We start from the raw sequence: 26529 nt of genomic DNA, 5'->3' as shown, positions 1-26529 counted from the left end.
CGTAAGATCATAAGCAGACGCAAACGGATTACCAAAGCCAGCTTATATATTTCTATTCATCAATCACAAGAAAGAAGTTCAGGCTGTTCATGTTAATAGTTGGCCAGAGAAAACGCAAGAACTGTAAGAAGAGTCAGCCATCTGTCAAATATGGAAGGCATGTGTGCCGCATATTGTTATTGCCTCGACTCGGTATGATGTTTGTTTAAAATGTGAACAGTTTAAAAAAATATTATTGATGCTGTGACAGTAGCTGAAAAGCTAGAATCAACAACAGCTATGCATATACACATCAAGTTAGCACAGGCTGAAAGAGATCTGTACTTTGCCCTTAAAAAGCAAAGTAAGACGTCCATTACGACAGCTGCCTTCAGTATGGTAAAGGCGATGTGCCAAGCATGATGCAATACACCTTTAACCTTGCCCAAAATGTTACTTTGACGCATCACGCTCGTCAGATGGGTCCTCTTTACTTGTTAAGTTTGTTCCTTCGACCGTTATTTCGTTCCTTCTTTCTTTTGTTTCTTTCATTTTTTCGTTCACTCCTTCCCTCATTCCTTTTTGTATGCAGTTTAACGCCTGTCTGAACAGTATTTCAGTTTAATCAAGTTGACAGTTTTCCTGACCGTCGTTACTGGCAAAACCCGTCCAGTGTCAGACTCTATTCTCAAAAAGAAACTGCCAACTTTCTCACATATAGAGACATGGTTGTAAGCAGGGCTCAAATACAAGGTTCCTTAATCAGTGAGCGATTATAGTGTTTTAAAGTTACTCACTAACCACTCGACGATGGAATGTGTTCATTCATTCGTTCGTTCATTCATTTAGTTTTAAGACTCAGATCGGGAACTTGTTTCTAGTTAGTTTGCCGGTCCCTCAGTCCTTGGTGTTTATAGAAACTCAATAAGCTTTATATCATACTAATTTATTTCTTTCTACACCAAGTAGACTTTTTTCTAAATGATTCATTATTTCCATTGAAATATGTAAACAGTTATGTCCGGTATTATGTGGTAAAAGTTTGCTCTAGTACAGACGGCTATGTAACATACTACATAGTACCCAGAGCCTTGCCACGCACTGTTCATATATGTAAGAGAATCACGGTTTTTATGTCGTTGTATTCATCCATTAAATATATGGACCCGAAATGACAATCAGCAATTTACTTGACAATCCGTTATCATCCGATATAACTTTGGCATTTTCCGGTAGCTGATGTGGCGTATTTGAGAAATCAGACATATTACAAAAATGCGGAAAATACGTAATCGCACGGAAACAGCCAATATTCACTACCTTAAACCCCCAACTGGGATATAAAAGCAAGAAGATGGCGCTGGGGCAGGTTTCTACATAAAATGTGCATGCTTACCTTAAGAGAGTCCTTTTTTTGAAATCCTGAAAAAACTCCTGATTAAAAAAAAAAAAAAAATAAAACTTGCACATTTATACTTTGATAAGTATTATTTCTATAGGTGCATTTTTTTAAATGTCAAGAAAGTATACTTATAGATTACTTTAAAATCTCAATTGTCAAAAATTTGAATTTCTCGGGAGGGGCTTAGATGTAAATGTAAACAGAACTAGCACATGGTTTTGTTAATAAACAAGATTGCTGCAGCAGACGATAATTCACCACAAAATGTAAAGGCATTACACATTCACCGCTTTTGTTTAATATCTGTTTATCTGCTTTTTATCACCTGGGTGATTATGAAATAACACTATATTTAGAAAATGATTCATACTTGTGAATGAAAACTTATTGTATAACAGTACATTAGTGTTTATTTACTGAAGCATGTGTTAGACAAATAAGTTGTAATTTCTGTCTGTTCTCTTTCCACAATAAATTATATTTCCATTTGCCCAGTTAAATGCATTATTTTCAAATTGAAACAATCTGGTATGAAAGGCAAGTTGCAAGGTGCCACAAACTTATCTGTAAACAGGTCTCGAAAAAATCTGCCAAACTTTCATTTCATGTCTTGAGATTGTGTTTCACAGTCCTAGTCCTACATTCACCTTGATCAATTCGGATTTTATTAAAAATATCATTGTAAAGTTTTTATAATACTGAAATATGGATAACGAAAGTAGTCAACCTCCATTGGAGAGAATTCGTGAGGAGTTAAGGAATGAGCCATTGAAGCAGTATCCATCTAAAACAAAAGAGGCAAGAAAATTAGCTTGCATTAAGCAAAAACAAACAACTCCGCTTCTTAGAGGCAGACTGGATTATTATTTTAGAAGTGAAAATGAAAAAATCAAACTACTGAACAAATGGACAAATTCAAGTTGTTTCTAGGAGACGGAAACTTTAATAACGACTCAACATTCCAATTATTAAACAGGGTCTTAGTCAATATTCCTGATGATACAAACACACAAACGTATTAAATTAACGATGATTCAGAGTTTCAGTACATTACTGAGGAGAAGGAAAAGATGAACTTTTGTTCATGGGCACCATGATTTTTCATGACAAACTTGTCCAGCAAATAGAAAATCATTCGAGGAAATGTAAAAAACATCTTCATATTGAATACATCATGTTGCTTCTGTTTCTGTAAAGTGTGATGAGGCATCTCATACATTAAGATGAACGTCTTCCCGACATTTAAAAAAACATTTTTGGCCAATATTAGGTTTGCTCATGGCTACTTTCTTCAAGAATTCTTCCTAATCAGCTAAGAAAAGTGTGTTCTTCTGCAAACATTGGTGAAATGGGAGAAGAATATCTCAAACAACATTAAGGGACATGTTATAGTTGCAAACGAAACAGAAAAATCAATAGAAAAAGCTCTCGAGGCAGAAATAGCCTTGTCAGTGACATCAATGCTGATAATGTGAATGCAACAGACATAAACATACTAACGGATGCACGTCACTGTTGGCGGAAGAATGCTGCATATACAGATGTTGTTTGTCTAGGGTAAAAAATTAGGAAAGTGTTGGACATTGAAACTATTTCAAAAAAGACAGATGACGTGTGCTCTCAAAGGCATAAGCTGGTCGGTGTAAAACGGATCTTTGAGTATCTATGAGTATCTTGATAGCAAGTCTTGTCCAGTGGAAATATATCCACATGACAATAACAATCAAATAAACAAATTTGTCAGGGAAGAAAGAATGCCGACCCAAAATGCGCTTGACACCTGGCATATGTCAAAATCACAAAAATGGCAAAAAAGATCACAAGTTGTCAAAGAAAACACAAAGCTGCTTGGCATGAGGAATTACCAGACAAGGGCACAGCTTTAAGGACACACATTTATTATTCAATGAAACATTCTGAAAACAGTGCAGAAACATAAGATCAAATATTCTAAACTTCATTGAACATTATCAAAATCAACATGAAGATTGCAGTCAGATTTCCATTACGTGTGTTAGAGATTCACCTGGAGGGGATTACTTTTTTTATACTGTCCCGTGTCTTTGGAACATGGTGGGGGTAAGAGTGAGGTTGGGTGCGCACCATAAACCGGTTTAAGCTCCCCAGTGGTGTTTTAGGCACTGACCGTTCCAAGGCGGTGCCCCACTGTGTTCCTTTGTTTGTTCGTTTTGTCATAATGTGTTGGCTTTGTGTGTGTTCGTGTGTATGTGTATGTGTTTGTTTTTGTTTGTTTTGGGTTTAACGCCGTTCTCCAACAGTATTTCAGTCATGTAGCGGCGGGCAGTTAACCTAACCAGTGTTCCTGGATTCTGTACCAGTACAAACCTGTTCTCCGCAAGTAACTGCCAACTTCCCCTCATGAGGTGGAGGACTAATGATTTCAGACACAATGTCGTTTATCAAATAGTCACGGAGAACATACACCCCGCCCGAGGATCGAACTCGCGACCCCGCGATCCGTAGACCAACGCTCTTACCTACTGAGCTAAGCGGGCGGGCTTGTGTGTGTTTGTGCTGTGCGCGTCTGCGTGCTGTGGGTTTCGTTTTGGGGAAGCTGCGTTTTTTGGTACGTGACATTCCCTGTTTGATATTTGTCTTTGTTTGTTTTTTCCAGATGCAAAACTGACTTTAATTATTAATATTCAAAATTTGTTTTAAAAAGTAAAACAGCTGGTGTGGTTTTATCTGACTTTTTAAAACCACTGAAAGTCTACAAAGAAGCGGAAAATTTTAAGTACTGTATGGACATACATTGAATCTTTTAATAATAGTCTATTGCAGTACGTTGACAAACGAATAGCTTTTAAAAAAAGAACATATCAAATGAAAATAAATCTTGCTTTACTGGACTGGAATGAAAACACTGATGGAGAATCTACTTCCCACAGAACAATGCAATATAAAAAAATCCCACAAAAACATACCAAGTACCTGTGAAGAAAAGTAAAACTCGTGATTTTAAAGAAAACATTTACAATTTTTTGAAATTGGATTAATAACTTTTACAAGTTGCAAGTAAGTTGCATCCTCTTCTATGTTTTGAAAGCTTGTCTGCTACAAGCTACCTGTGTTTTCAATGGTTATTTTTAGTTACAGCGTCTGAGTAACAGAATGTAGCTCCTCCCACTATTTTCCGTCTGCCCTGATAGGAAATGTTGGGGTTTTAAACTGTTACCGTATGATGTCTGAAATTCTAGGTTCAGGTATTTGGCTGCCGGTCTAATGAGGATCCACGTCAACTGTTGTATCTATTCGACGAAAACCAGTGCATTGGGACAGATGGACATGGTCCGAATTCTGTTAAACGTATGATTCACGATGCATTTATGCGCATCGGTAAACAGGAGGAAACTTCTGAAGTTTTATAAACGTATGCTGCAAAGTTAAATCATTATTGAAAAAAACTCCAGTTGTTCAATGCAAGAAAGCAAAAATCTGTTTAGTAAATAACTGCGGGTTTCTTAAATTGGAATATCATATGGAGGAAGCATATCATATATTCTAATTATTAAAGGCACTGACCTCCAGATTTAGGCTAAAATTATCTTTCTTTCAAATTGATGTTTGGTTTCTAAAACATTTAAAATATGCCAAAAAAGTACGACCGCGTCTGGATTCGAAGCCCGGACCTCCGCAAAAATAATAACAATTTCCCGTCGTCGTATCCAACTGAGCTATCACAGAATTAATAATTATGCATTCCAAAATATAGATATTTATAATCAAGACGGTTTACCTCAAGAAGTAGTTACAAACGCTTTTCGATTTAAAAGGAAGTAAAGAAAAAGCAACAAAATGATCATGTGTTTCCGTAGCATATAGATTGTCAGTAGATCTAATTAAGTATTGAAGCATTTTTTATGAATTAAAGCATTAATTTCCAGATACCTAAAAGGGTGTTGATGTCGAACGATCTGGAAGCCAGTACCTTAAATGCAAACTCATTTTTCCTAGGGCAAAAAAAAAAAAATGAAAATAGATAATGGTTATCGTATCTTTTATTGTTTGTTGTGACAGCGTTGAACAAGGAAATCGAGTTGCACATGCAATCAGGAAGGTGATTGTAAAATTGCGCAGAATTTAATTGGGAACAGACTGTCTATAATAAAATGATGATGATGATAATAATAATAATAATAATAATGATAATTATTTCTTTATTTCGCGAAGGTAAACTCATTATGCAATGACATAAGCAGATACAAATAAAATTATGTATTTACAATGAGGACTTCAACAAGGTACAAATTATTAAAATACATATATTTATTTTATGCTAACTAATGAAATACTGTATTCTATCAGTTAAATATTTTTTTATATCTCATCAGTCACACTGTGAAAATATGAAATCTATATTTTCACACTGTGAGAGATATAGCCCCGCCCTCTCATACATTGTGTATGAATTTTAAATTATTTGCTTAGAACAGGATGCCAATTGTAGTCGCACTTTGTTCTTTATAGTATATTTCTCGATTAAAATTATTTTACTTAATGAGAATTTCATAACGTTATGCAGCAAAAGATAAAATAAAATGGAACTTTATGTTGTGTGCGTCTTTTTAACGGCACAACACGTCTGACGTCATGTCTGTATACGCGCGTCTGTTTCCCGCACTGAGATTAAACATTTTTGCAAAATGCAAATATCAACTTAATTGAGCATAAAATAAAAGGAAAATTGTTTGTTTTTCGTGAATATTGAATATATCTCACCTGGAAGTGAGCAAATGTCCACGCGCTCGTGAAAATATTTGAAATTGTCTCACTTCTCAGTGAGATATATTCCATATTCACTCAAAACAAACAAATATCCTCTATACATACAAAACAATACAACAAAACAACAAAAGGTAAAAACGAATTTGATCTGAGCACCTGTAGCATTATGTTTAGCACTGCAAACTTCATCAAATGAAAGGTTTTTTCTGTAAAAAACAAAGACAAATATCAAACAGGGAATGCCTCGTACCAAACACGCAGGCTCCCCAGAACGAAACCCACAGCACGCACACACACACACACACACACACACACACACACACACACACACTCACATACACACACACACACATACACACACACACACACACAAAGCCAACACATTAGAACAAAACGGACAAACAAAGGAACACGCAGACGCGCACACCACAAACACACCCCCCCCCCCACCACACACACAAGCACACACAAAGCCAACACATTAGGACAAAACGAACAACCAAAGGAACACAATGGGGCACCGCCTTGGAACGGTCAGTGGCAAAAAACACCATTGGGGAGCTTAAACCGGTTTATGGTGCGCACCCAACCTCACTCTTACCCCCACCATGTTCCAAAGACACGGGACAGTGTAAATAAAAGTAATCCCCTCCAGGTGAATCTCTAACACACGTAATGAAAACAAAACTCTATTTTAAAGAGTTCACTTTCGCTGCATTTCTGATAATAACTGGTATAGAATTCCATACATTTATTGATGCAAATTTTAAGTAATTAAAGCTTGAAAATTAGATCATAGGTTGTATGACATGTTGTCGGAAACAGTAATCAACTGAGTAATAAACTCCGGGGTAGAGCCTTATACGTCATTATAGCAATATGTTACTTATGTCTGTTTTCGACAGAATTTAAAAATTGCAACAGAAGAAGTTAACAAAGGTTTTGCTAATATCCATCTGAAACACCAAGACTTTTGAAAAGTAAGTTTTGGGAGCATGACATTAAATTATCGCACCGTAGTCAATAATCGGAATGATGTAGGCATTACGAAAAGACATTTATTTCATTTCTAGTGTAAGAAATTTTGAGATCTTTCGAAAAAATGTAAATTTGTTAGACAATTTTTTTACAGACATTTCTATGTGAACATCCTACTTTAAATGCTGACCGATATGTACACCTAAAACCTTTTGATTCGAGACAAAATTTATACGACAGTTATTCAATGTTAGTTTTAGAGAGGCAGAATGTCTTATTTTAAACTGGGAAACTATCAGCATTGAAGTGGATTTTTTCAGACTGTAGATTGTTCTCAGTAAGAGAAACTGACCGATCAGCCACATATTGAGTTGCATCATCAGTATACATGTCAACGTTAGAATTTTTCAAATGTAAAGGCAAATCGTTAACGTATAACAGAAACAATAAAGGGCATAAATTGAACCTTAAGGCATTCCTGTTTTTATGAATTATTCGTCAGAAACCCTTGTATTTAATTTAACAGACTGCGTTCTGTTTGAAAGATAAGATCAGATCAAAACCAGCCATCAACGGAGGGAGAAAAATGATACAATGTCAATTTTGAAAGCACAATTTCGCGATCAACCAAATCCAATGCTTTACGGAATTCGAGAAAAAGACTGCCGACTACATTACCCGAATCTATTTCTTTCAACAATTTATTTACAAGGTGAATTAAGGCAGTGTGACACGAGAGATTTTTCTGAAACCTGACTGAGCCGCATGAAAACTATTAGTTGACTGAAAAAGTTTTGTACTTGTAAAGCAACATGCCTCTCAAATAGTTCTGATGAAGTCGGTAAAATAGAAATTGATCTATAATTAATTGGGTTGTCTAGAGGACCAGTTTTATGTCAAGGTAGTACACAGGCTCTTTTAAGTTTTTCTGGAAAAACACTCCGGTCAATACATTTATTAATTAAATTGGTTATACAATTCATTAAGTAGTCAGAGGACATTTTTATAACACGAGGTCCTATACCATCAACCCCAGTTGCTTTGGTTGTGTCTAAAGCATTAATAAGACTTTTATCTTCATGAGCTGCTATCTGTTCAATGTTAAAAGTCACATTATCCAATTTCTCGCATCGCAAAATGACTTAAGACCAGAACAATCATTTTCATTAATAGAAACCCTACTGATAATATTCGCGATATTCACAAAGTGACCATCCATCGCATACGCAATATTCATGTCGCCTTCTATGACTTCATTATTGATTTTGAGAACTGAAGGGAGGTTCACTGAAGCTTAAGACTGACCAGAAACAGTTTTAAGATTAGACCATAGGTGATTTAAATCAATCTAAGACTAAATGGCATTAGTAAAGAACTGCTTTTAGTCTGTGGCGAATTTTTTCTATATTTTGAAAAGTTATGTTTTTATGAAAGCTTACGTGATACTTTTCAAGAATTCCATTGGTAACATTTTTTCGGCCATGATTTAGGCAGTCATCATGAATTTATAAATGGCGGCTATATTTAGTATACCCTTATATATTCAATCTAGCCTTCATGTAGGCCTGTTTTTCTAATTAATAAATAGAAATTTATATTTCTAAATAGTAAAGGATTGTATTTATAAGGTATCTGTAAAGTTTTAATCAAGTATTGATTTTATATACATGACAACCGTCTTTTTTATACATCTAAGTTTTAAATGGTAAAATGTGGACATTCTTTAAAAGAAATAGTTTTTTTTTTCAAATACATACTTAAGACATTCATCTTAAACATAGTATCAATTATCTAAAGACATTGTATTTATAAATCGTGATTGGCAGGATGCAGAAAAAGCCCCAGCTGCAATTAATACCTATTATAGTGTAAGGAAACACAAATATGGATAATGGTGATGAAATTAGAGTTGTTATCTGATTTTCTTTTCATTTAAACATTATCATTGTAACTAGAACACTCTTTACATGTAAGAGTACAGCTTTTCCAAAATATAATACAGGAAGCCTGCTACAAATAAAATATGACTGTGTCATAAACTGGGATACCTTTGTAGAAGGATTGTTAATAGCCAGTTTTCAGCATATGAACTTGCTGGTGTAACATGTGTGCATTTAAATTTGGATAAAGATAAGCAGATCTGTATGAAATATGAAGAATTCCATCCCACCCCTTTCCCTCACACATGCACTTGATGAATTTGATAACTCTTTCATTCTAACTGTAACTATTATAGTCGCAGTCATCTATATGTTGTGCTATGGAAGGTATCAATCAAAATGTGAATAAATACATGCAGTATAACTACAAAATAACATATTTTTCACACACAGAAACATTTGATATGTCTTCTTTCGGGATATGATGAGTTCAGTCTTATTTAATCCAATATCTTCAGACAGCTAAGTATTAACAGTTGCAAAAAGGGAACTTAAGTATTACAATCACCCAATGAATGAGTCCTTAACAAGGCCTTATTATAACAGTTTTTGAAGAAAAATTGCATTTTTGAGCGCTGTCTCTTAATTAAATACATGTAAACATTTGTTCAACAAAGCAAGCTTAATGACTTGCCAACCGTAGATATGGCAATAACATTGTTAGACCTTAGTAAGCTTGTTGGGGAATTAATCTTCAAATCTAATATCTATATTGTTTTTACCAGTTTGATTTAACTATTTCTTGAAATGTGAACTACCTGATGAGACTAGAGTTGAATATACAAAAGAAAATGCATCAGAACAAAACTGAAGTGCCTTCACTTCCTTGACCACTTGTGGTATTAAGAAATGGTAAGCAACCACATCTAAACGGTGTCTTTAGTATTGTATGAAGTTCCTGAAATTAGGAAAAGGTTTACTACACAGGCTGATATGTATAAATATTGTCATTTCTAGTTAAAATGACTCTATCGAAGCATCACAGAGTTTTACATTCGTTCTTCACTTTTATTTTCCCACATTCAACACCATTGGTCCTCTTTCGTAATCATATTTCATTCATCTCGCTCCAGTTAATGTCGAACATTTTATACATTTTAAAAGGATGTTATTGGCTTACAAATCGAATACCCACTTATATGTAAATAATTTACTACATGTATTAAAAACTGGAAACCAATACTGCAAGAAAATCGTAATTCACTCATTGAATAACACATCACATTGCACAGAAATGTAAATGTTCTATTCAGTAATGGTTTATTTTTTTACATCTAACTGGTCATCTAGTACAGTTAGCATTAGCTACCTCTGTAGCCAAGTGGTGAAGGATGTCGGTATCAAATCACTATCTTCTTGACCATAGTTTCTGCAGGTTCGAGCCCTTCTTTGGTCATCAGGTGAGTCATCCAGCCTGCTTGCAGAAGGACAGCGGTTCAACCAGGTGCCCATATATGCCCGGAATAATGCCCTGAAGGGCACATGAGTCTTCCTCATTAATTACAGATAGAAAGATGCCATTTATCCTGCACTGTGTCAATGTGATGAACAATTTTAAACATATATAATTATGTCCACATAAGAGTGTCTTCAAGAAATGGGTCATGCAGTTTTGTTTATTTTTAGGGTTTATGTCCTAACAAAACAATTTAGGAATATGGCAATTTTTCAGCTCTGAATGGTAAAGGAAGGCCCAGGCACCCGCAATTATAGGCATGAGCAGATGCCCCTGTAGAACCAACTATCTTCGGTAAATAGCTGCATTGCTAACATAACTGAAATAATTTTACGTCACTTAAAGGATTTCAACCCACATAAATGATGGAAAAGTGATTTAAAAGTCAATGTCCAGCTTTGAATGGCAAAGAAAGGCCTTTTAACCACTCAGTTATGCATTGCTCTGAGACAGCCACCATTTAGTAAAAGTATAAAACCACAACATGAACATTTGATAGTTATAACAATAATTTATCTTAAAATTACTTCCCGGTATTTCCTGTTTTTTTTTTTTTCAAGTTATAAGTTTTATAATAAATCATTGTATATCATAATTGCTGCTCCAAAATGGAGAAAAAATGGTACAGTGTGAATGTTCATTCTAAAATATCTGGATATAATTCTCACATTTTGTAATTATCTCCATTTTTATTAAACACAAAAGATAAAAAATAATAATAATACACCAAGTTTACCTTGACTTATTTAATGTAATACATACAATCGCTTTGCCGATAATTGAATAATTTCAATAACATAGGATGACAAGAAGCAAATACCCATTTTTGCTTTTTATCTCCCTTTACTTTGTCTTTATCATGTTATCGCTATGCTTTAAATTTTAAAGATTAACTAAAAAGGCACGCAGTATAGTTGATTTCGACATATTTTGTATAAAGAAATGTAGTTTGTTCATGTCAAATCTGTATTTTACAGATATTGCAAATTATACTAAATTTACAACCGAATTAAAAACACGAGATAGAATTAAATGTTCCATTTTAACTTGTTTAATACACTCTAGCATTTATGTAACATACAAATGCATACAGTACATTTTAGAGAAATTTAATTGGTAAAAAAATGAAAAATTTCGTAATTTGAGGTGGCCATTTTGAAATCAAGATGGTCGCCAAAATAATGATGATACAAAATGTTACCAATGGATTTGGAGAGGTTGGGTGTTTAAACTTTCAAAAAAAACCCCCACAACTTTGTAAAATATAGTAAAAAAATCACAAACTCTTTTTTTTCGGACACTTGGACACAAATTATGTTTACTTTTGGTAATTACACATTTAGTTTTATTACGCCATCATATTAGGAATCCCAATAATCTATTTGATGAAACTTATCTCTCTTTCTACATGTTCTTATATAGAATCTGTATACCATTCTGGTTGTTTAAGACGCTTGACCCTTTTAAGTCTGAGTGGTGCATGTTCGTTTAAGACGCTATTTAATTTATAGTAAATCATATCTTGACACTAACTAGGATCTGTTTTCTTCAAAAAACTTACTAAACGATCTATAAGTGATGGTTTTATGCTTTAAAAATTTAATATGTTTACTATCTTTACGTATAAAACTTACTGGATAATGGTCATTTAGACTTAATTCTGAGACTTTGAATAACATTTTCCGTATGTGTAGTATAAATACGATCAACAACTCTTGTACTAGTTTAAGTAACTCTTGTTAGTAAAGTAATCAACTGAGTAAGCCCATACCAGTGTGTACATACCACGTGGTTTGTGACGTCATTTTCGGGTATTACGACAGGAAAATTTATAAACAAATCCGTCGATTCAGAACTTAAAACCGCCGTAAGTTTTTCATTTTTTCACCGATTTGCGAGGCTTTTACGAGGCTCAAGCCAAGGTATTGGGCTATAAACATAAGACGAAGTTTTCTTGAAATTCTAAGCAGTTTTTGCAAAGGTCGGTTCCAACCCTGCAAATCGGCAAATTCTTGGAGGGTATACGGCAAGAAAAACCCGTGTTTTACAAAATAATGCAGGATTGCTTTCCTTTACATTGTTGTGCCTTTCACCGATGTTTATTTCGGTTCCAAGAAGGCCTGCGAACCACTTTACTTGACATAAAATGGTTGGTTTCTCTGTGAAAACATTGTCTTCGGAAAATGCTAATACTGCAAGAATGATATGACGGCATGAATACGCCTATTGTTCCTTTATGAACAGTTTCGCGAATTATTGAGTTTGAGACTCGTTTCCTCATGTATAATTCCTGTTTGCAAATTTCTTTAGCTTCTATTCAGATAAATTTCGGTATGATGTGATATGAAAGAACGGCTTTTTTTTCAATGCTTCTTAAAGATCGTTTAGTAGATCTATTTTTTTTCTGTTTCATTACTTGTTATCTAATTATAGCTTACAAGAGAAGCTTCCTAATTTCTACTTTATTTATAGTCTCAAGAGGTATCTTAAAACTGAGTCCCTGTGTATCTATACTGTTGCATCCGCGAATGTTAACAACCATCTTTAAAGAGTCAAACTGCTAAAAAGTCTACAAAAAGTGTTTAAAATTGAAAATATATCCTACATATTCAGATTATGTGTTTACTTATCAATCATTAGTGAAAGCTGGGCCTCTGAACAATGCCTATCAATAATATTGTAATTGATAATGTATCGAAACTGTATTTCGATATATGTCTTTGAGATTTCGAGATTATGGTGATAGATCTACTAAACTTTGATAAAAAAAAAAACAACTTGATGTTAGCAAAGACAAATACTCGGACGACGTACTTTTACTTTATAGCGTAATGACGCGAACAGAGACTAAACTTAAACTTGGGAAACAACCTAAGACGTCAGTGTTAAGACACAGAAACCAACAAGTGAGTTCAAATGTAAAGTTTGTTACATTATGGATACACACAGAAATTGAAAATTTCAAAAAAATTACTTATTGTAATAAAATTAACGCATTACACATTAAATTATGACAGTATAAGCAGATAGTTACAAATTTTAGAAATTTATGAAACGTTTTGCAATGTTAAACATAACAGTAATATTAAGTAAAATTGCACAATTCATTTTATCAGACCCAAGAAAGCAAAGGTAACACAACAAATGCAAAACCAACAAAAGGTCACCAAGCCAGCTTTGTAGTTTCCATATACGTAAGTAACGCAACGACATATTATACACATTGAAATTTAGTAATCAACGTTCATAAATGAATACTGTGCAGCATCCTTTTTATATTTGTGATAAATTTGTATTTCAAAATTATCTTTTATTCAAACAAAAATTTTACAAACGATGGGCAAACTAGCACATAATTATGATACAAAATTATTGTAAGTGCAAAGGATTTCCATCTCGATCACAGTTTAATCAATGTAAATCATATAATTATAAATAACAAAAATATACATGTGTACTTCTAGTATGTCATACTAGAGTGTAAAATGCAAACGCACCTTTAAAAAATAAAAACAATATGCTAAACGTAATGTGTTAAAATATTTTCTTAAATATTTGGACACTTTCAACGCGTAAACCAACGATTCTTTGTATCTCATAAAGATCACACCGAACGTGAGAGAAAAAATTATTGTATGACCTTTGAATAAAGTGTTAGATATTAGCCAAAGAGCACACATCAGTGCGATATTGATCTGCTCCTGAGGCATACCAAACTGTTGGAAAAAAAAACATTATTATAGTTGTCACAGACGGAATCAAGGGTCGGTGTAACATCTTCTAAATACAGGTCATGTCATGAAACAGTTGTTTACCAAGTTATGACCCTAGTTATGGTAAGGACCACAGAATCATTACTGAAGATAACTTGGGCTTAACCTGAAACTTAAGAATTATATATCCAATCATATAATGATGAATCCAGAAAGTGCTAAAACTTTATGTCCTAAAAGGGGACATAAAAGTAAGGAAAGAAAAGAAAAGAAGGTTTATCCTGTTCGGTAAACGTAACATTCTAAATTTGAATTTTCTTAAGATTTTGCATAATCTAATATCAAAATTGTACAGTATTACATGCATTCTTCAGACCCTAAACGTAAGTTGTCATAGTATCAAATTATTTTTGACAAACGATAGATATCTTTTATGAACAAAATTACAATCGTTCAAAATATCATTTCAGAATCATGTTCGTAAAATAGAATGTAAAACTATGCTTATGCAATCACTTTACTTGCCAAAAATATTCGTAAAATGTATTTTCAAGTTGTGTTAAACAGACAGACTTTAAAAAATAATCTTGAGACGGCTATTACAGTCCTTTATCGCTCTTATAGTACAACTGCTTGTACAGCAATGCCCCAATTCTTCCTATGGACTGAAAGTGCATGAAAACGTAACAATAATTTTGAAAACAGACCACCGAATTATTCTTTTAAAAAATTATCAGGCAGAAAAAATGATTTGTCAAAACTTCAAAAATGAAATAGGGCTTAACTGTTTATAAATGGTTCCGTCTGGTTTAGCTTACCATGCAATATGTAGGTATGCCCTATTTACTAACCTGCTGACAGAAGTAAATAAGTCTCAACTGCTGTTAGGGACAATAGGAATATTCATAAATCTGCTTGCCGTCATATCATTCTTGCCGTATTAGCATTTTCGGAAGACATATGTTTTCACAGAGAAACCTACCATTTTATTTTCAGTCAAGTGATTCGCTTACCTTCTTGGAACCGAAATAAACAGCGGTGAAAGGCACAACAATGTAAAGGAAAGTAATCCTGCATTATTTTGTAAAACACTGTTTTTTCTTGCCGTATTACCCTCCAAGAATTTGCCGAATTTCAGGGTTGGAACCGACATTTGCAAAAACTGCTTAGAATTTCAGGAAAACTTTGTCTTATGTTTATAGCCAACTATCTTGGCTTGAGCCTCGTAAAAGAATTATTCAAATCGGTGAAAAAATGAAATACTTACGGTGTTTTTAAGCTCTGAATCGACGGATTTGTTTATAAATTTTCTTGCCGTAATACACGAAAATGACGTCACAAACCACGTGGTATGTACACACTGCATACTTTAAAATAAAAAAAAAATCCCAATTCTTAATTTCAAATCCACAAGTATTTGAATAATTAACATTTATATCACCTAACATGTATATTTCATCACAATAGTCTATAGCATTACAACGTTTTTTTAAAAGGAGTATATTGCTAAAATGAGAACACTGATAAATTTATATCATGTATACGCCGTACATGCGGAATAATTTTATCAACTGCGATGTCATCGTTACAGACTGGTAAATGTACATGCAATTTTCCGGTGATGTCACGAAGAGTGTTTTGCATAAAATTAGTTCTGGGAAAAACGAATGTTAAATTTTGTAATAAAGGCTAGGCATATGTATTAAATGTATGCGGTTATTTTTTGTCTTTCTAAAATGATTTTTCCATACTGAAAAATGCTAAATATCGTCTCAATTTAGGCTGACATCTCAAAAATCACCTTCCGTCAGTACTTTTGTACTCTGATTTGCATTTTAAATGCGTCGTTCCAGTAAATGAAACTGTGTTGTACACGGATTGGATATGTTATGACCGAAAGACATTCTCTAACCATCCCTTACTTGAATTGTATCATATCAACATTCCAGGTATATAAATCTAGCATTTAATACGCTGTAAATTTATAATGATGAAATTTCACAATGCATACTGATTTTTTTCTAATTATTCCAGAGTCGTGTACAATAAACCAGGGATGGTATTTATGAAGAAAACCCCCGATGTTGAAGAAAGGTCCTTTTCGATTATTCGTGACCAGAGACCGTGTTTGTTGCAAACCACATGCAAGAAGTGTTAACTGCGGGTAGTCTGTCAATTGAAAGGCAAACATATTTGTATAGGACCGTTAGACCATACGTACGAAAACTAGCAAAAGATGAGACCTGTCCTCCGCCTAATAATGGAGAAAGACATAACTTTCATTTAATAAATATGTAACGATCAATATGTAAACAATATAAAGTGAGCTGTCTGTGCTTTGGGCGACGTTTTGTTTTGAGAGGAGTACATTGTTAAAATGAGAACACAGATAAAATACATTGTTTCTATTTTTACGCAAATCAAGTAAACGTTAGGAAGTTCATTTATTAGAACTAATTTGCAAAGCTGTCTTTATTTAAATCCTGTTTAGTTCTGGTCTTACGACGCCTGGTCGGACACATAAATTCTTGTAGAAGACAATACTCAGTCTGGTTATTTCTGCTGGTGTAATTGTGTTTTAATGTTCCTAAAATGGGTACATAATTTGTTGCAATATTTTTATGTGTGTTTGTTTTTTTTTTCTTTTTAAGGACAGTGATCTGTTTCGGACTACCAGTTTTACGTACTTATCTTATAAACATTTTTATACAGACACTAGCGTTATTACAAATTACCTCACCACATTACGTCGTTCTGTGGTATAGCGACGTCACGGACGTCGAACAAAATTTATACCGCAACACCTAGTTAATAAAACTGGTCTCAAATGTTTGATAAAGGAGTGCAGTTTATTACTCTATTAAAAAGTGACTGTGATTTTGACCACTATGTTGATAATGTCAGGTTACGGTTCCAATAAAGTTTAAACACAAATTGTCTGCACTTTAAAGGGCAAACATTTGATATATCACTATACTTAAATAGGAAGAATTATATATAGGAGAAGCAAGTAATTCGACTAAATGTAAATAATTTCTTAAAATATCCAAAAGGATATATGCAAATGTATAACATATTAAAGTCAAATATACATGAACCTTCATGTAACTAAAAAGGAAGCAAACTCTTGACATTATAATCAAAGAAGAAGAATGGGAAAACATTTCTTCTTCCTTTTAAAATTACCAAAACAGGTATATACAATGGTTTCAATACAAAATATTCTTAGAATCTTAGGAATCAATTACCTTTTTATTCAAAATAAGTTATTAAGATAATCCAAACTGTACTTTTGCAAAAACTGCAGAGAAACTATAAAACATTTTGGGACTGTCCAGCGATTTCTGAAATCAGTATGTAAAATGTCACGAAAAAAAATATTCTTGGCAAAACTAAATCAAATGAATAAGAGCTTAACTTTCTTCTTCATATATATATATACAAATATGAAGAAGAAAGTTAAGCTTATGGGAATCCATTTTAAATTGGTTCCCTGTTTGAAGGCTACCCGCAGCTGTTCAAGGCCAAGATCTTCCAGCTCAGAAAATACATGAAAAGCGATGACAAGAAAATCTGTGTCTGTATCTTTAATGACAAGTTGTTAATGACTTTGCACAACAGCATGTCTTGCATGCATAAAAATCCGTGTATCGGCTTCCTTATAATTGCATTGCATTGCAGACCTTCAAGACTGATTTCCCGATTGCTTACAGCCTTTTCCTCTTTACAGATGTAGTTGCCATTGCTATTCATGGCTATTCATGTATTTTCTGAGCTGAAAGATCTTGGCCTTGAGATTTGAGATGGATTCCCATAAATGATGTCATTCAGTCAATCGGCAGTGTTTGCAGGATGTGATGTAGTGTCAGGTTTCTTAGGAAAAGGTAAAAAGACTGTTTGGCAAACTTGGAATATTTGTCTGGAAGTGACAGATGTCTTTAAGAACCTAGGTGTATATCGGCTAGTGATATGTAATGAGAACAAGGGGGTTCGTGAAAAGCTTGTCATCTTTATATATGACAGGTCAAGTTCTATAGCAGATATTTATGGCGTCAAACTGGACATGTTTGCCTGAAAACAGGTCATATGATGTTCTTCATCAAACTCAAGCAGACCTTGCCGAACACACAAAGCGTGCTGAGTACCAAGCTGGAGCATATGGGGACAGGCATTGTTTTGCCAAATGGAAGTCCAGAATCCTGCTGAATGGGGATGGGAGAAACATGGTGACCTTTTGCAGATACACTGGACAACATGCCACCAGTTTCAAACAGCTGTAAAGAACTGACCAAATGTGCATGTAAAACAGAATGTTGTGGTAGGTGTAAATGCAATGGTTTCGGACTCCCATGTACAGATTTATACAGCTGCAAATGTGACAAGTAATTGGCCAAAATATAATGTCTTGAGACATGCCTTCCAGAGGAAACAAGTACAGTAGATCTGCATCGTTTCACCTATGACACAAAGCATGTTGTTTGTTTAACAAAACATCAAAACGATGTGTCTACGTATATTGCTACATACACTTTAATTTTAAAAATGTCTGCCTTATATGTGACCATGACTGAGAAAATGGGTCCAGATGAGGAATTTTGACATTTTCAGGTTTTTGCATTTTTAGAAAGTATATTCATTCAGAAATAAATCCTGAAAATTTCAGATGAAAATCTTCAAAATTGTCAATTTTATGACAGATTTTGTAACATAGATATTAAAAATGAAAACAGTACATTTCAGTTATCCTTTCTTTCTAGTTTATTTCTCACATACTGGTAATGGCTAACAATTCTGAAATAAATATATCTTTTGTTACAATTGCATGATATAAGTAAGATCCCTTCTTAATACACAAAATGATAATCAATTAAAATGTACAACAATTTCTATAAAAATATTTCTAAAATTGTGTTACCATGGCAACAAATATATTAAAATCCCTTTTCTATGATAAAACTTAAAAAAAAACATGTTCGCTTGAAATAAGGATTTTAAAAAGCGAAATATTTTAAGGCATATGTATTTACAAAAATAAACTGAAAATTTCCCATGAAAATATTAAGAATTGATGTTTGGTTTTATGACAGTTTTTGTAACATGGGTAATAACCACAAGAATAAGATAGATTTGTCATTGTTTCTTCATAACTTGTCTTTTACATGCTGGTAATAAATGACTACCTTGGAAAAAAAGAACCTTCTATTACTATGAAATTTTATTTTTGTGATGCTTACTAAAACAGAAAAATACAGCTAATTTAAATCTTTCATATTTTCTATGAAAACATTATTCAAATTGTGTTACCATGGCAACATATGCAATAAATTGCTTTTTCTACAATAGTACTTATAAATAAAAGCTTAATTTAAAATAATGTTTCTTATAAGTTGAATATTTAGAGTTTTATGTTTTCAAAAGTAAAATTTGAAAATTTTATATGAAAAGATATAAAATGTTTGGTTTTATGACAGATTTCGTAACACGGGAAATAACCACAAGAATAAACTATTTCAGTTGTTGTTTCTTCAGTTTGTGTTTTCAGTTATTGGTAATCACTGGCTATTTTTAAATAAATGAATCTTCTTTTACAAAGAATATTTAGATATTCACTTAAAGTGCAAACATCTAGCTGGCTAAAGTCCTTCACATTTTCTATAAAAACGTTATTAAATTATGTTACCATGACAACATATGCATTTGATTCTGTTTTCTACAATAATACTTTAAAAACGGGCTAAATTTGGAAAAGTGTTTCAGATAACTTGAATATTATAAAGTGGTATGTATTCAAAAATATTATCTCAAAATTCCATGTTAAAAATTTAAAATATTTTGTTTTATGACAGTGTTTGTAACATGAGTAATAACTATAAGAATAAGACATTTCTGTCATTGTTTCTTCTTAACTTGCCTTTTACCTGCTGGTAATAAATTACTATTTTGAAATAAATGAAACATATATTACTATTGATTTTTTATTGTTTATGCTTATCTTGAATACTAGAAAGTACAGCTAATTAAAAAATTTCCATATTTTCTAAGAAAATTGTGTTACCATGGCAACATATGTTTTAAATTCCCTTTTCCTACAATAATACTTAAAAACAAGAGCTTATTTTAAAAAAGTATTTCTAATAAGTTAAATATTTGAAAGTACAAGTATTCAGGAAAGAAATCTGAAAATTTCACATAAAAACTTTAAAACAGTCATGTTCTGTACCAAAAGTAGTTATCGTAAGAATAAACATTTCAGTCATCCCTTTCCTCATAATCTGTTTTTTCACTGACTAGTTATAACTGACAATACTGAAGAAAGTGAACATTCTTTTATCATTACATTATAAACTATAGATCCCTTATTGAAATACAAATCCATAATTTCAATAAAATAGAATTTGAATTATGTTACCATGGCAACATACATACTAAATTCCTTTTTCTAAAATAACTTTAATAACTAACACAACAGCTTTACTTTTGATGAAGTTTACACTGCTACAAGCTCTGGTGAAAAGTAAATATTTATTTCCAGCCAATACTTTAATGTAGGTAACTGAAACTACAACCTTTACTTGATGTTTAACCTTAACAGCTAAACACATCTATATGAACAGCAAAGCAGGCTAAAGTGTTGTATATTAAAACGTTTGAATTCAACAATTATTTCTATCTTTTATATTCACTTCCTTTTTTCAGTTCTCAGAAAAATCCTCGTCAATCCAATTTCAGTTCAAGTGGTTTGGGACAAACAGAATCCTTTGACTTTTCAGACTCTTATGAGTTCATACAGGTACCATTGTCAGGCTTGTGTCATTCCATGTCAATAATATTCTTTGGCAAGGGGGAGTAGATTTTAGTATGTTAACTGGACTGTCACTTTTAAGACTAACAATCCAGGTGTTTCTGCAGACATGATAAGGTGGTAATACTTGGTTATCTTCTTCAAAAGTTTAAAATATTGTGATAAGATATTTCTCCACTGGAAGAATGTGACAGGATTTAAATCATTGTTGACCAACTGTGTTGTTATGACATTTCTTTGATGACTGACACACTGTGTCATCAATATCATGTATTATTAAAGGTCTCAGAATTCACCCTCCTCCACAGATTCTTCTAAATTCAAAAGAGCAAGTCAGATTCAAACTTTGCATGGTCTGTGATCATTGTTGAATATTCAATCGATCTGTGATATCCTGTAACAAATAAGTAAAACATTTTATTTTAAATAATTAACCTTGGAGTCGCTTTATTTAATAAAAGCAGGGTTATCACTATTTTTGATAATAGATGATTCTTACAACCAATGCTCTAAAATATTGACAAACAGACTGACAACAGCGTGCTGTCAGTATATAAAATGTACTTTGTTTGTAGATTTTGGTTACTGCAAATAGGATGTTCTAAAACACATTTTTTGCATTTATTGTGTTAACCCTTAACCTGCTAAATTTGTAAAATGGACTACTCCATCTTTAAATAAAGACAGTACCATTTATAGCTTATAGGGGGTTCTAATAGAAAATTTGCTGACTAAGTATCAAACACTGCAGATCATGGTCAGACTGCACAGATGTGCAGGTTGATCTTGATCTGCACTGGTTGCAAAGGCAGACATAGCTGCCTCATGCAGCCTAAGGGTTAAAAGTATACACTGTTTTAACAGCTATCAAAAATGATTGTTACCTAGTAAAACTCTCCACAGACCATACCATAGCAAGATGTTATTTCTATTCTAGCTAGCAGCATTGTCAAAATGGAATACCAATACAGTAGTGATGTACCATGCTCACAAGTTGTCTGCCCCTTAACCAACTAAGTTGCTTTCATAAACAAGAGGAAACACTTGCCTTCCTGAAAAAAAGATTTAAAAGTCTTTGGTAAAAGTATCTGTTATCTTCATGTATCTCAGGAACCTTTACAGTCTTCATTCTAATCCATATTCTTGGTGCAATAAAACTGGTAAAAAAATTCAATCACATAACAATGTCTATGTCAAGAATGGGTTAATTAAATCTGAAAATAATCATATTACAATTAAACTAAATTACAATTAATTGATTTACTTCATATATTAATTAATTAAAATTCCTATTAATTAGAACTATTCTACAACTTTATGAGATATCAACTTATACACATGTACATGTAGTGTTAAGCATTCAAATTATCCATGTACTTATTGAGTGCCACAAACTTATCCCAGGCTAATAGCCAATGTAATGAAGAATTTACACCAACTGATCCTCCTCAAAACCAGATTGTTGAAATTAAATTTCAATAATGCCAGTTTTGTCAGTTTAGGCCATTCAATAGTCATAGTACATGTACATACATTGTACAAATCATTAGTGTAGAAGTAGACTTATTTTGTATTGGCTCCAACAAAACCTAGACAGAGGTATAAATAAATAATATATTGCAATAAAATTATAATAAGAGCCTTTAGCTGCATGTTTCTTACCTGATTCCTCAAAGCACATCCAAAATATGTTACATTTTCTTGAGATCTTAAAGTAAACAGACCAATTTCCTGGCTGTTGTAGGGTATATAATAACCAGCTGTAGTGGAATGAACCATTAAAGGAACAAGGAATATTATCTGAAAGAAGATACATTACATGTACCGTAAACATCACTAAAAATCAAAAACTGACTACTAAATTAATAATGTGATTTTGAAAGGTTTCATTAACTTACCACAAAATACTTTAAAAGTTATTATACTAGGAATCTATTTTTTAAAGGATCATAAATTGTTTTACACACAGCAAGGCTCAAAAATTTCAAAAATAAAAAAGATTTTAATTATATGGCATAAATTCCCACTATCCATATACAATCATCCTGTTACAAAACATTCTGAATCAACAATAATGGAAAGAGAGTAGTCACCAGACAGAAATAACATGACTTATGAGACCCACAGCAAAAACAATTACCATTTTATAAACGGAAGTGTCTAGACATCCGGTAACCAGAAACCTAGCCAGTGTTCTAGCTGACCGGTAACAGGACGCCTAGCCTATCCTAACCTATAGGGGTTTTCTAGGCGTCCGGTAATCAATTTTAAAATATTGTATAAGCCTTACAGGTGAATATTCAAACTTATGCCAAAAAAATATGATACAATAAATTTATTCATTACAGTATTCATATGTAAAAAGATCGCCGAACAGCTAGAAAAACATTACCGGAGAGGCTAGTCGTCTTGTTGCCGGACAGCTAGAATGTAGGGTAGGCGTCCGGTTACCGGACATCTACATATTTCCTTTTAAAATACCTTGGCTACTACTGTGAGAGGGGACTTTTCGAGAAATCATGTGACATAGGCAGGCATCTATAAGTCTGCATCAAATTTATTAATTATCATAGCTACATGTATATTGACTTTTTATTGTTTTTATCCATAAATAATGCTTACTAGTCTATGGACAATGAAATAATTTGATGAATCCTGGTCACCTTGAGTAAGAAGCTGCCTGCCTTCAATAATCTTTGTGATAACCCAACTGGCCATTTTATATTAAATACACAGACATAGTGAAATCATCTCAGTTTAATGGCCACAAGATAAATTTCATAAATTTCCCTCTTTATGTTTATGTTTTGGATTCACTTCCGGGTAAAAGACAGACTTATTTCAGTGAAAGTTTCAAATATATTAAAGAATCTACATTAACAACTGTTTATAAACGGTACTTACCAAATCACTAAACAGTATTACAAGTCTCAGATCCCTTCATCGTTGAACAAAAGGTAAATAAACAAAAGTAAACTTCACACGCTTCCCTGATAAAATCCGAAACCGGAAACATATTGAAGGGGAAACAACTGATTTTGAATGAAATATTTTGCATCAGGCGTAATACCACTATTTTTTTACAGGTCTGATGTCTAAATATTCTTTCTCTAGTAGGCTGTTATCAATCATGTAACAAGCAGTCGTACTATAACGGTCAAACTTTTGCTAATTAAAACATGTGTAAGAAAGCTGCGCGCGTAAACTTGGCGCAACTTTAAACGTCGTTTCTCGATATTACGTCATGCCGCATCTGGACCGTTTTTCAAAGACGACGTCACATATAAAGTTTGACCAAAATATCCAGTCAAGCAGTGACAGCCATAAAGGGACATAATTAAAAAATTTCCATGTAGAGACTCGAAAACTTAAGTTGAAATTTCTAATTTTAAAAGCGGGATAATTATGTTAAAATTATTGTCAGAGTTATGGCACCTGGCTCTGTGCAGTGCCTAATAACCATGAAGGCATGTGTGAAGTTTCAACCAAACAAAAAAAACATTAGTTTTAGAGAAAAAGACTTAATACGTTGAACATCAATCAAGATCTTCGTGAAGATCAGTTGAAAAATACAGCCTCTATCGCATACACATTCTTTGAGTTGACCTTTTGACCTGGTTTTTGACCCAATATAACTAATATTCAAACATGGCATAGATGTCATCAAGGCAATCATTTTGACCAAATTTCAAGAAGATCAATTGGAAAATACAGCCTTTATTGCATACACAAGCTAAATGTTGACAGACAGACAGACGACGGTCGCCGGACATCGAGCGATCACAACAACTCACCTGAGCATTGCTTAGGTGAGCTAATGAAAGAGATATTAATACTTTTGTACGGCACAAACTCGATATTTGATATATGCTGTCTGTGTTTTGGGTGCTAAATATCATAGAACAACACAATCTTGATAGGTTAGATTTCACATAGTAACAAAGTTAATGTACAGTATGAAATTCTATTATTGAATTTCAAAGATTCGTGAATATTGATTGCACTAGATGTAAACGCATATATGTGAGATTGTCAAAAAAACTTGATGCATCCAGAAAGTAAATAAAAATGGTAACCCATTTTGGGGCCTCAGACAAAATAACTAGGCCAGATTATAGACAACATATGAGACACCAAATTTTCTGTTTGATGAAAATGAAATAGGGATCTTTATTTACTGTCAGACGAGTTTTCAAAAGGTTTCATTGAAGTCAAATCTAAGGTCATAAAAATCGTAAACACGCTAGATGCCACATTTTCTTCGTAAAACTTAGTAAGAATATATTTTGTATAAATTTTAAATCAAATGCGAAACTAGGTCATAAAGTTATTGTGAATATCTTAAATGAATTCTAATCAAAATATTTATTTTGGGTAATGTAGGCCAAGTTAGGATCTTGTTAACCTGGATTTAAAAAGTTGGTCGCTAGGTATTATCGCTATGTCTATGTTACATGTAGAAATCGTAGAAAATGTGGCATCTGAAGACTAAACCGGTATTTTCTCTTATTTGACCTATTATTTATTTTGTAATTACAAATAACCCATTTTCTAACTTGAACTAGAGGTTATAATTAAACATATTGTGACAAAGCTTTAGATTTAGCGAATGTCGAAACTGTAGCATCTAGGCCGTTAGAAAGGTTTTCCATAAATTGCCAAACAACGAGTTTAGTTTTACCCCAAATGATCTACTAAAAATATCAGCTTCATGTCATTTTCTATGATTTGAAACAGTAATTATAGATTTTAACTATTTTTGCATATTAAATTTAAACTTTCTACATGTAGCTAGTTAATATTTTCAAGGTATTTGTTTTGTACCTTTTAAAAGTATATCAGTGTCTCAAACACATGCCACTAGAATACTTTTTATTTGCTTATCATGACTGGGTAAAAAAGTTTCAAAAATTATTTCGGTAAATAAGATAATTCAGATAAAAAGTAGCACTTAAAAATCCGAACACAATGACCGAACATTCTGCAGGACTCTCGTAAGCGATTATATATAAATCAACTATTTGAAGCTCATGCATCAAGATTGCTTAATATGTCATTCTATCAGCAAAGCCGAGCTATAATTTAACGTAAAATTCTGATGCGTGACTAACGCCTTATGTGAAAGTTAAACGGTTTCCACTTTCCTCTATATTATATACAATTTACAGGGAGCCTTATAAACAGATACTGCTATAACTCATTTATTCAACTATCATTGTAAGTCAAAACATTTTATGACATCTTGGGATGCTCATATACTTCGTAAAGACATATAACGCCTCTATTAAAAAGTTAGATCAGGAATCTATCTGATACTGATTTTTATAAAAATATATAAATATCTCGCTTTAATAGAAACATATTGAAAAGCTAGTATTTTCAAAAATATGTTGAAGATATCAATCCCGTGCACAATGGAATATATATCAATAGTTTGAATCAAAAAATCAAATATGGGCTTAGCCTAAACTAGTCATAGCCTCTATGCCGTCTAAACAGCTGATCGCATGTAT

At 33.0% G+C, this 26529-nt stretch overlaps 1 protein-coding gene and 1 long non-coding RNA gene across 2 annotated transcripts in view; both read right to left on the bottom strand.

The window, feature by feature from the left end:
* Nucleotides 1-26529, bottom strand: part of LOC123525019 (NXPE family member 3-like) — a 55626-nt gene that overhangs the window by 10229 nt on the left and 18868 nt on the right. The gene's annotated exons all lie outside the window — the stretch shown is intronic.
* LOC128555457 (uncharacterized) lies at nt 18955-25667 on the bottom strand. Its single transcript, XR_008370062.1, has 4 exons — nt 23921-25667; nt 22679-22816; nt 21901-22068; nt 18955-21410 (listed from the first exon to the last, which is right to left on the bottom strand). It is a non-coding gene; the product is annotated as an uncharacterized LOC128555457 (long non-coding RNA).

This window comes from Mercenaria mercenaria, chromosome 3 (assembly GCF_021730395.1).
Source record: "Mercenaria mercenaria strain notata chromosome 3, MADL_Memer_1, whole genome shotgun sequence".
Taxonomy (NCBI): Eukaryota; Metazoa; Mollusca; class Bivalvia; order Venerida; family Veneridae; genus Mercenaria; species Mercenaria mercenaria.
Note: the sequence above shows the minus strand (reverse complement) of the source record. Positions and strands in the feature narration are given on the sequence as shown.